The sequence below is a fragment of the Lycium ferocissimum genome, chromosome 1, assembly GCF_029784015.1.
Source record: "Lycium ferocissimum isolate CSIRO_LF1 chromosome 1, AGI_CSIRO_Lferr_CH_V1, whole genome shotgun sequence".
Lineage (NCBI taxonomy): Eukaryota > Viridiplantae > Streptophyta > Magnoliopsida > Solanales > Solanaceae > Lycium > Lycium ferocissimum.
Genome location: NC_081342.1, coordinates 30,883,771 through 30,896,528, shown reverse-complemented (window position 1 = coordinate 30,896,528; position 12,758 = coordinate 30,883,771).

Sequence of the window (12,758 nt, the reverse complement as noted above, 5' to 3'; positions counted from 1 at the left end):
GGGCACGATCCCCACTAGTGGCGCTGCAAGAGATTTACCCCGGACGCGGGAGGCCCGGACGCGGGCTAATGATGTGATGTGATTCAGACAGGCTATGGATGCATATAAAAGTAACAGTAAGCATGCATGACTCCTCCTTGAGAGGCACTCGCATGGCCGTACTACTTTTACAAGACATGACATGCTCTACACCCCATTTTGTTATTACTCATGAGCAATACGCTTTTTACTATGTTACTATTCATGCCTTACATACTCAGTACAATGCTCGTACTAACCCCTCTTCTTCGGGGGCTGCGTTTCATGCGCGCAGGTACACCCACATGCTCAGAAGCCATTATATAAGATGTTCCAGCGGAGTTGGCATCTCCATTTTCTCTGGAGAGTTGCCGGGTCAAGAGTCCTATGCTATGATGTCATGTTCGAGTTAGAGGCTTTGCGGTGAGTCGTGGGTATAGTGTGTCGCCGGGAAAATGGTTCCACTAGCCGATGTGTTTTTATTATACATTATGTTCGCAGCCCTTATGTTTGCAAGATTGTGTTTAATTGGAAACGACAAAGGATTGTTTTGAAAATTTTACTATGTATTTTACCTTCAATTGATTTAAGAATCTGAAGAGATTAGGTATGTAATAAGAGACAGCGGGTTCGCTCGGCTCCGAATGCGGGGTCGGGTGCCCATCACACCCTAGTAAGGTCGGGGTGTGACAGTCTCGATAGTCATGACCCATGGGGGACCCGCAAAGTCTATGTACTAGTCACTCCGCACACAACCAAGAGATGACTTTCACAACACTAGCCATTCCGCACACAGCCTAGAGGTGGCTTCCATATCACTAGCCATTCCGCACACAGCCCAGAGATGGCTACTATATCAAATCTGTCCATAGTCACTCCGCACATAGCCCAGAGGTGATTTTCATCTTTCACTTCCTTATCATACGTAACCATAATCTTTTTCCATCAATTTCTCTATTGGAACCCCACAACATCACCATGAGAAATGCAGGATGAAATGTATGAATGTCGAATTCAACAATGATCATGAGGGTGAATAAACATAACAACATCCATAAATCAATTACCAATACAAACTTATTCCCAAATCTGTGCAATGCCACGTCCGGAACAATTTCCCTTCGGACCACATAGATAACATCAAATAATATATGCAAGGGATGCCAGATGAAATATTCATGTAGCAAACACCATAATAAGAAGCCTCAGATGTTTCACTTGCTCTCTTGTCATTATTAATATCAAATCACAACTCATAACAATGAATCATGTAGAATTTGTATAAATGATAAGCATGATATCAATCTCAAGTATAAATCATAATCTAACCTAATTCGTGCCTCTAAATGAGCACACATCACAATAATAATACCAAATCCAGTTCTTCCTTTATCAATGATAAATGAAAAGATAAGTGAGAGATGTACGTATCACAACCGCAACATAGCAAATAACCAACAAGCCCAACACCTCACACGTGGCAACAAGCCAAATCACAATAAACGAGGCGATAAGCCCATAAAGCCATCAACAATACCAACCTAAGAATGTCCATCCAAACTTCATACGTGAAGTCTTAACATGCTTTCTCCATCAATAACTAACTCCTACATATGCTTTGCTAACTGAAGTCTAACCGAAAGGTAAACCGTAACCTACCTCGTTGCTGAGCTGGTGCTACGAACAATCAGACTACCTTTCCTTTCCGAAGAGCCTCTAAATACTCAAAGTTTAGCCATTATCGAATTCTAAATAAGAAATGGGAAACAACGGTACCCATATTGCTATACATTCATTCGAATAAAAAATAACTAAGGAAAAGAGTGAAATCGTGCCCACAATGGTAAAACGGGTATTTCAAAGAGTCCAATTCTACTCTCTAACAACTAATTTAGCTCAAGTATTGATCAATTTCAACATTTAAAGAAAACCCCCAAAATTAGGCATAAACCCTAGCTTTCCTATATTCCAATACTTAAGTCAAATGGAAGATTCAAGCCTATTGGTTACTAATTAATGAAATTCTATGCTTAGATTAGTGAAACCCATCAACTAATCTCACATTTGAAGCCTAAAATTCAAATAACAAAGTTAAGGTTAAGACTCACCTTCTCCAACAAGCTTTTCTAGATTCCACCATAAGTTACTAGTTTAGGAAGGTAAATAACAAGAACTAGGTGGAAGAGACTTACCCCAAGATGATTCAACTCTGAGAATACTTCAAATCGCCCTTGAGTCACTTTGGAGAACTAATTTTGGGAATGAGAAATGAATGGTTCGAATTAGGGCATTTAATGATTCTGGAACATCGTCTTCCTCTCTAATGGAAGACTGTCCGCTGCCGCGCATCCGCCTCAGCGGAATTCCATCCGCTGGGGCAGATTCTTATGGAATCCCATACTTCCGCACCCGCAGACTAGGCCTCGCTGAGGAGGGTCCGCTGGGGCGCACCCAGTCTCACTAGGGTGAGACACCAAAAACCAGAATTTTCTAATTTTTCACCAAGTCCTTTCCAAATCCCAATAATCACCCGAGGCCTCCCAAATGCAAACCAGACATGAACACATACATAAAAGTACGCTACGGACTCACTCATGGTCTCAGAATTCCCATCGGAGGTCTATTTGAACGGGTCAACACCCAATGGCCAAAAGATAACTTTCCAACTAATAACCCAAAATGCTCCCGAGTGCCTAGGGAACCGAACTTAACATCCTATCAAGTCATAATCGACCCTCCGAACCTCATGGAATCGACAGATTTATGAAAAAAGTCCATCTATCCAAAAGTAAACTATTGTTCAAAGGTTTTTCACATTAAGGTTCTAATTCTCATAAGTAACCATAAATCTTGCCCGATTACCTCGGGAAACATATCGCCATTCCCGCTGGTCAAAATCATACTAACAGGGCTCGTGGAAGGTTTAACGTTTGAAAATGAGTCAAAATGTAATAACGACCAAACGGGTTATTATATTAGATACCAATTAAACAATCGTTCATCCTCGAACGAAGAAAGAGAGTACGAAAGCTGACGGTAACCAAGGAATCTTATTATAACCACATGGAAGCCTCAATGGCTAGAAGTACGCCAAAATCACTGCCTATTTACCTTATTAGTAAAAAGTTCCTTTAATTTAGATCAAAGATCCAATTTTCCATACTCAAAATTTCTTTAACAACTGATGCACTAGTATAAGAACTGTTTTCGCTGGAATTCTCTGATTCGATAAAATCACACCTCTGAACGAGTTCGTTAGGTCCCATATACATTTCCCCAAATAACACAATCCTTTAGATATAGAAACAACCATAGCCCACTCTAAACCGGTAAAATATTTTGATTCGACTAATCTTTCTTTCATACCTTCCAAGCTGTTCTTCGCACCACGATTTTCTAGAAACCCACAAACACACGTACAAACCCCGAAACCATGACTTATTCTTGCCAGAAAAGAATTCTTGCTCAATCTGAGAACTCTAAGCAATTCCATCAAAACTGATTTTGCTTAAGCCAATTTCGCTAGTTCCAAGTCTGTTAATTCTCTAACCCGGTGTTGAAACTACTTTAGCCGAAACCCATCGCCTAAGCCTTCTTAAATCTTCAAATCATTATACTGGAAGTATACCCACTGATTACCTTGCCGAGTCCAAACCCGTTGAGAACCATCTGACCACTTTAGAGACTTCTCACAACCATAGGACCTCCTTAAATCATTTCCAAGCACCGATGTAAACCATTATAACTGTCTGAATAGTTGCACTTTCGTAAAATATCATCAAGTCTACTCGCAAATCTCGATAAACTGGGTAAACCTGTCATACCTCAATTATGAACTAAAACCCATAAGTCCTTCTGGAATTATAAATATAGCCCACCAGGCTCAAATCGAACAATTCTGACCCGGAATGAATGCACAAACCCCTAAATATCACCAATAGTCACTTGAATTGTCTTCCAACTTTCCGAAACAAACACTGTTCTCTCACACATCTGTGGCAACCAATTCTAGTCCTTTTCTCATACATAGTCAATCATGTCAATCCCCTCGACTCAGAAGGCTGAATTCTAACCCGTCAACAACATAGTACCGTAGAAGTATATCTTATGATCATATTTTTCATGTGTCTTAACCTTCACCCGATACACAAATTTGATAGACCACATGAACTCTAAATACATCAAAATTTTCTTGTGCTTCCCCTTAACTTGCTCACTATTCCGTACGTTTGACCGCAATACCTGCGGCTTCATTTAATACATCTTTAACCATCGAACCTCATTCGTGACACCTTGATTTGCCCATAACAATTCCGAAAGTATCAAATCTTGTAACCTCCGCTCTAACCCTCACACAACTACTTCCAAGTCCTTAATGTCCAAAAGTGCTCACCCAAGCTATCCAGTTAATAATACTTACAACATAATACGCTACCACGAATACAGTCTCATCTCGAAATTATAACTCCAGCCTTCAAATTATAGAGATTCCCAAAATTTCCTTCTGTTAACCACACTAGCTCATCCATTAAAGAGTGCTACGAAATTACTCAAATGGGTACCACACAAGCCACTTCCCATAAACTCTAACATGTCGTTTACCTGAAATTTGCTTCTCACTAGTCACTGATCACGAAACTTCATCATATCACTTAGTCCATTTTTGTAGACTTCCTTCTTTAAGCGTACTCAACAATTACTCCTTATCTGAAATACACAAGATAACAACATCACAAACCATACTGACCTATGTAATCTCGAAGATGTACCTTATTCTTACCGATTCTCAATCAACTATAGCTTTTCTTGTCTCTTCAATTCCCCAATTGCAATCAAATCACAATCATTGCCACAGTCTAACCATCATTCAAACCCAATCAATTGTACAACACATAATCATAAGTTATGCAAACTAGCCGAGTCAATCCTGGTAATTATAGTATGCCCCACACTCTACACCCTAGAGTCCCTTTACCTTACTCAACTCTAAAACCGATTACTTTCTCTATCCAAAGATATCACATACACAATCCTACTAATGTCCTTGTGTACCTCCACCAAGGTACCCTTGCTCAGATTACCTTAATGCTACTCACCCGTGAAGAATCACCTCTTGTCTTACTTGTCGAACCGGAACACCTCTAACAAATCGTGGGATTACCCCCTCATTCGATCAATTCCACAGAGTCGTAACACCAGTAATAGCAGGAACTAGCCGAAACTTACACAACAGGTACAATACTCATACCCTTGTCCAAGAGTAGATGCAACACTCGATAGCTCCTTAAGTCTAAAACTTCGCACTTGTCTAACACTAGAGTCATTTTTATTAGTCAACCACTGGTTCCCATTGGCCCACGGCATAACCAAACATACCAACTCAACACCAAACCCTTATGTCTATTCTACCATGCATGATCGCAACATAACTCTCAAATCAACTAGCTCTTGATTCCACGATCTCCTTACCATTCCTCTAAACACGACGACCCGGCGAACACACCCCTTTACTGAATGGCAAGGACCATTCCCAATATCTTAAGTCTATACTCGTCACAAGTAACCTTGCTTTCCCATTTAGAACCGACAACCATTTTCCTGGATGAACCCACAAATAACTAGTTCTTACTCCACCACTACCATATTGCCATGTCGAAGCCCAACTTAACTTCTCACGACTGAATATGAAATTCATTCTTGTACAAATTGCAACCTGATCCAAATTGTTTCTTTCCTAATAGCGGAGAGTGATCTATCCAAATCCTCTTCCTTACGCCTCCGTCCCATAACACAAAAAGTACTTTCACCAATATACCCTAAGAAATCTTACTTCGCTACACATTTTCCACAAAAGTCGTACTTCATGTCCTTATTCTCAACTTCTCTTCTTTATGACACGCGGTCACTATCCTTTTGCCAAATTTGATAGCCCTTACCAAACTTACGCTCATCCCCATATATCGACATCTAATATACTGCCATTGCTGAATCGCTGACCTGCCATTGGTACACCCGTCCCACGCAAACTATCAAAATGCCTTGACGATGTTGAAACTTTTCTCAAACCAATGATACCTCGAACAAATCATTCTTCTTAAGCCATAAATGCCCAGAGGTGTCTTCCACATCACTAGCCATTCCGCACATAGCTAGAGATGGCTACTATATCAAATTTGTCCATAGTCACTCCACACACAACCCAAAAGAGACTTTCATCCTTTACTTCCTTATCATACGTAACCATAACCTTTTTCCATTAATTTCTCTATTGGAACCACACAATATCACCATGAGAAATGTAGGAGGAAATTTATGCATGAATGTCGAATTCAACAATGATCACGAGGGTGAATAAACATAACAATATCCATAAAACAATTACCAATACAAACTTATTCCCAAATCTGTCCAATGTCACATCCGGAACTATTCCCCTTCAGACCACATTGATAACATCAAATAATATATACAAGGGATGCCATATGAAATATTCATGCATCAAACACCATAATAAAAAGCCTTAGATTTTACTTTCTCTCTTGTCATTATTAATATCAAATCACAGTTCATAACAATGAATCGTGTAGAATTTATATGAATGATAAGCATGATATCAATCTCAAGTATAAATCATAATCCAACCTAATTCGTGCCTCTACATGAGCACACATCACAATAACAATACCGAATCCAATTCTTCCTTTATCAATGATAAATGACAAGATAAGTGAGAGACGAACGTATCACAACCGCAACATAGCAAATAAGAAACAAGCCCAACACCACACACATGGCAACAAGCCAAATCACAATAAACGAGGCGACAAGCCCACAAAGTCATCAGCAATACCAACCTAAGAATATCCATCCCAACTTCATACCTGAATGCTTAACATGCTTTCTCCGTTAATAACTAACTCCTACATATGCTTCACTGACTGAAGTCTAACCGAAAGGTAAATCGTAACCTACCTCGTTGCTGAGCTGGTGCTACGAACAATCAGATCTGAGCCTTTCCCTTTCAAAGAGCCTCCGAATACTCAAAGTCTAGCCATTAGCGAATTCTAAGTCAGAAATGGGAAACAACAGTACCCATATTTCTATACATTCGTTCGAATAAAAAAAAACTAAGGAAAAGAGTGAAATCGAGCCCACAAGGGTAAAACGAGTATTTCAAAGATGGAATAGGTAACCCGAGAGGTAAACCCTAGCTTTTTCATATTCCAATTCTTAACTCAAAAGGAAGATTCAAGCCTATTGGTTACTAATAATGAAATACCATGCTTAGATTTGTCACATACATCAATTAATCTCACATTTGAAGCCTAAAATTCAAATAACAAAGTTAAGGCTAAGACTCACCTTCTCCAACAAGCTTTTATAGACTCCACCATAGATTACTAGTTTAGGAAGGTAAATAAGAACTAGGTGGAAGAGACTTAGCCCAATATGATTTAACTCTTAAAATACTTCAAATCGCCCTTGAGTCACTTTGGAGAATTAATTTTGGGAATGGGAAATGAATGGTTCGAATTAGTGCATTTAATGTTTCTAGAATAGTGTCTTCCGCTCCAGTGGAAGACGGTCTGCTGCCGCGGATCCGCTTCAGCGGAATTCCATCCACTAGGGTAGATTCCCATGGAATCCCATACTTCCGCGCCCGTGGACTAGGCCTCTCTGAGGCGGGTCTTCTGGGGGGTACCCAGTCTAGCTGGGGCGAGACGCCAGAAACTAGAATTTTCTAGTTTCTCACCAAGTCCTTCCCAAATCCCGACAATCACTTGAGGCCTCCCAGATACAAACCAGACATGAACCCACACATAAAAATACGCTTCAAACTCACTCGTGGTCTCGGAATTCCCATCGAAGGTCTATTTGACCGGGTCAACACCCAATGGCCAAAAGCCAACTTTCCAACCAATAACCCAAAATGCTCCTGAGTGACCCGGGAACCGAACTTAACATCCCACCAAGTCATAATCGACCCTTTGGACCTCACGAAATTGACATATTTTTGAAAATGGTCCGTCTACCCAAAAGTCAACTATCGATCAAAGATTTTTCACTTTAAGGTTCTAATTCTCATAAGTCACCATAAAACTTGCCCGATTACCTCTGGAACCATATCGCCCATCCCTGCGGGTCAAAATCATACTAACAGGGCTCGGGGAAGGGTCAACTGGGGCAAATGAGTCAAAATGAAATAACGACCAAACGAGTCATTATAATAATTTATTTAAATAATTTCATCTCATCGTAGTTGCTTTATCACATTATATCTCAAATAAATGTGTCTATTTTTGCCAATATATTTTTTGTTTTTCACTACGGCTATTGCTGCTTGGCAACCACAATATATAAACACAAAATATGTTATTTTATTCCAATCGGAATACTCAGCAAGAGGTCTCTTAACTACTTAGCCTCATCACTAACCAATTTATTATAGTACCATAATTGTGGTACCTCTCAGAAATTTGTTTTCTTTTCAAAATTGAGTAGGATAGCATTAGCAAGGCACCCCCATAATTTCAAGTTTTTTAGTCTAAGGAAATAACTTTTCCACTATTCACAAGAAAAAATTTCCAATTACTTCTAATCATCATTTTGTTTTTTTTTTTCCCATCCGGTGTCTGGTACCCTCATTGGAGCCCGATTAAATTCAAATTTGTGCTGGGTAGTCCCACATTGGGGAGCAAAGCACTCCTGAACCATTGGTGACTCTGTACCCAAGGGGGCTCGAACTCGAGACCTCTTGGTTAAGGATGGAGTAGTACCAACCACTACACCACAACCCTTGTTGGTAGCCTGCATGGTTTTGTTATGCATTTGTTCAACATTTGCACTCAGTAGTTCAAAAAATCATATGGTGTTAGTTACCATTCATTAAACATACAATTCGTCCATTTTATAAAAGGAAAATGAATCAAATTTATTTCCACATTTTGAATAACAAGACCACGTGAAATATTACCACTTAAAAAATAATAATTCTTGACATAATTTTATTAAAACATCGTGATCATCCACATTTTAAAAATTTTAAGGTAGAGGAATGCCCTTTTCACCGTTTATCATAGTTCATAACACTTTCACAAATTTTTTTTTTCAAGTAATTGTAACGTATCCACAAAATGAATTTTACATATCCATTAAGAAAGTAAAACTAGATATAATAGTCTTTAAGCAAAATGATATTCATAACTGATACAGGCTGTGCGCTCACCAAACAGTATATAAAGGGACCTGGTCGTGTACCAGTTCCCTTATGCAATGCAGTACGAGAATCAACACAAGATTTTTACGTGGAAAAATCCTTGTTCAAGGGATTAAAAACCATGACATACCCCTGTAGGATTTTCACTACACTAACCGAGCAACTCAGGTTACAACTCTATCGTAAGCTAGGAAATAACTCTCATAATTCCTCACCCTTACAATAACGCTTATGCAACCCTCACACTTGACTCTCCCTAGCCAAGCACACTAATACACCTAGATTCACCCTAGCCTAGTGTACCACTCAAAGACACCCTTTGAGAATTCACCACAGTGACTAACTCTAGCCACATACTAATACAACTAAGCTGACTTTAGCCTAGTGTACTACTCAAGAGCTTGTGGAAGCAACCTTGAGAATTTAGAACACCTACAAACAACTTCTTTTTATGGAAGAGTAGGCTTACATTTTACGTACAAAATAATAAAGACTTAACAACCTAAGGACCTAAGATATCTTCAGTTCTGGACCTGGTCCTTCGGGTTGCTAAGGCTCTGTTCTTGAGAAACACCTTGAAAGGTGGAGACTTGCACTTTTTATGGAGAAATTTTTGGATTGTGCAAGAATAAGTCTTCTCTTGGGAGATGATGTCTTTATATGCACGAAGAGAGAGTGAGTAGAGATGGCCACTCATGAAATCTGGACTGTTAATCACTCAGCCATAATGAGGTACCGCTGTACAACTGCATTGTACTTTTTAGCTTCTCACTTTACATCTGTGGATTTGGACTTTCAGCTTCAGTAACCATAACCTTTATCTGGAGGAAGCTGATTCATCATTTGTTCTTCGAACATGTTGTAGGTACTAGATACACTATCAGTAGCTCTACAACCGCATTTTGGGCTGAGCAGGATAGAGACCTGATCCCATCTGGTCCTTCTGAATCAATATATATGGTCTCTCATATATGAGCAGTTCCTACAGGCATCTGATCCTTCAAGAAGCAAGTTAGACAGGCAACAAATGAGATATAATAAGGTTAACTAAGTTCAGACAAATGAACCTAATTGTATTTGGTTCCTTAGGGTTTATCATATTATCAAAACATATCATTTCTTATCAATTTTCCCTTTTTTGATGATGACAAAGTGACATCCTTTGTTGTTACACCCCTTACTTGCGGAGAAGCACTTATCAAATTTGAGCGTAAGTATGTTGAACTATGGCTAAGTAAACAACTTTGTAGTATAAGGGACGAAGCATTATTAAGTACATGTTATGAGTAAAGGATGCATATGAGGAATTCCGGAAGGTCCTATAAGGAATTGAGTGGAAGAAGTTGAGCTAGTATTACTTTGGAAAAAGATGAGCGTTATTTTGAACAACAAAGTATGAGCCAGCTTGGGGAAATAATATCTTTTAGTATATGAGGAGTTTTGAAGTAAAGAGAAAGCCTAAATTGAAGTCCATGAAGTCTAGTTTCCAACGCAATAAACCGCTCAGATACAACGTCGGAGTAGAGAATTATGGACATCGCAAGTCGTCGGGCAGAGAGCGTAAATGCATCGCTACAAAGATGCTACACGCGCAACTACGGTGCGACACACGTGCAACAATAGAAAAGTTCTAGGTCGGTGCAAACCGACCCTAGAACAATATATAAAGGGGATTTACCCCTTATTTTCATTCAACCACCTCCCCCAAAACTTCCCTAACCCCCTAGAACATTCTCCCAACTTCCTCTATAAAATTTTAGCCCAAATTAAGTGAAACCCCGGGATTTAGGCCCGGGAAGCGTATAAGGTCCTATAGTTCTTGTTCTAAGCAGAGAACTCGATGAATCAAAGGAGGCCGCCGAAGATAAATAAGATTTCAAGCTCTACCAACCTTGATTGAGGTAAGGATATTCTTTACTAAGGGTATTATGAATTGTATCATGGAAATTTAGTTATTAAAGCTTCGTAAAGTCTAGTGATTGGTTGAGAAATTGGGGAAACATCGTGTGGGATGTTTTATTGAGCATATTGAGGTTGATGATGATGTTGTTGATATTGGTGTTGCTATTGTTGTTGTTTTGTTGGTATTGTGATTTCGGGCTAGGGATATAAACATGGGAGATGCTGCCCGAATTCCGGCAGATTCTAAGAGGATTTAAGTTGAAGTCTTAAAACGAGCATATGAAGATAAGCCTAAAAATAGTATGAATTCTCTTGAATGTAGATTTATGAGCTTGTGAGGACAAACGTTAAGTAGTTAAACTTAAGGCGGCTGAAAAAGTATGTTAAGGCTAGCCCCTTTCTTTCTAAAGGCATGATTCTTTTCTTATGAACCCATACATGTTTTCCATAATATTATTATTCCCAAAAAGCTAGAAGTTCATGATTCTCAAAGTTCTTATATTGCTAAAGATAGATGTTTCCTATGAGATAATGATGATGATAATGATCCCATTTCTAGAAGATTCCAAAGTTTACAATCTTGATGCTATTATGAGATTACATTTCATGATTTTCTTGATTTTATTCGTTGTTGTTGATCTCACCTTACGATAATTGTTCCTTCAAGGTGAGGTATAGCAATGATGATTTCTCCATAATATAAATTGAGGTTACCGACTTTACGTTACTCCGATAAAGTGGTAACTTTTATTTAGGCTCTCATGCATGCTACTTATATATATGGGATATGGGATAAAGGGCGAGGAGTTATGCTAAAGATAGATGTTATCGTCCGGGACGCGAGATGCCCGGACGCGGGATAGATGGATAAATGGATCGGGCCGTTCGTTCCGCGGTAACATATATAATGATGATATGATATATGGATCGGGCTGCACGTTCCGGAAAAATATAATATATTTATGGATCGATTGCCAAAGTTATATATGTATGAAAAATATTTTTTAATAGAGACTAAGCATGATGCTATTTCAAATGAGATTCTTTATCTTATATTATGTTCCATATCTCTTGTTATTTGTCTTGATTTTATTCGTTGTTTGATCTTCATGCCTTATGATAATTATTCTACAAAATGTCACTCCACTGGTGAGCTAGTATGCTATTTCGATATGTATTTATTAGTATGGCGGGGCCTTGTTCCATCCATTCTACAGTTGTGTTCCATAGAGGTATGTAGACAGTTGTATGTTAGTTGGAAGCTATGTAGCCTTGTCGGCTCTTATTTTGTTGTACAACGTATGCAGTGGCCTAGTCAGCTTACACTGTTATCTTCTGCATATATGTATATACACGTTGGTTGTTAGATTTTGATGTTGACTATTATGTCTCTCGGATGTATATAGTTCGGCTATAAGTTATTTATGGGCCACCATGCGGTTCGGTGAGATCAAGGTACGAGTTTAGAGGTGTTTGATCGGTAGAGATCGAGCACTCGTCACGACTCATCGATTTGGGGTGTGACAAAGGTGGTATCTGAGCAATTTTGTTCTAGGGTTGTCAACAGACCATGTCCAATAGAGTCTTGTTTATGGGTGTGAAGCATGCCACACTTATAAAC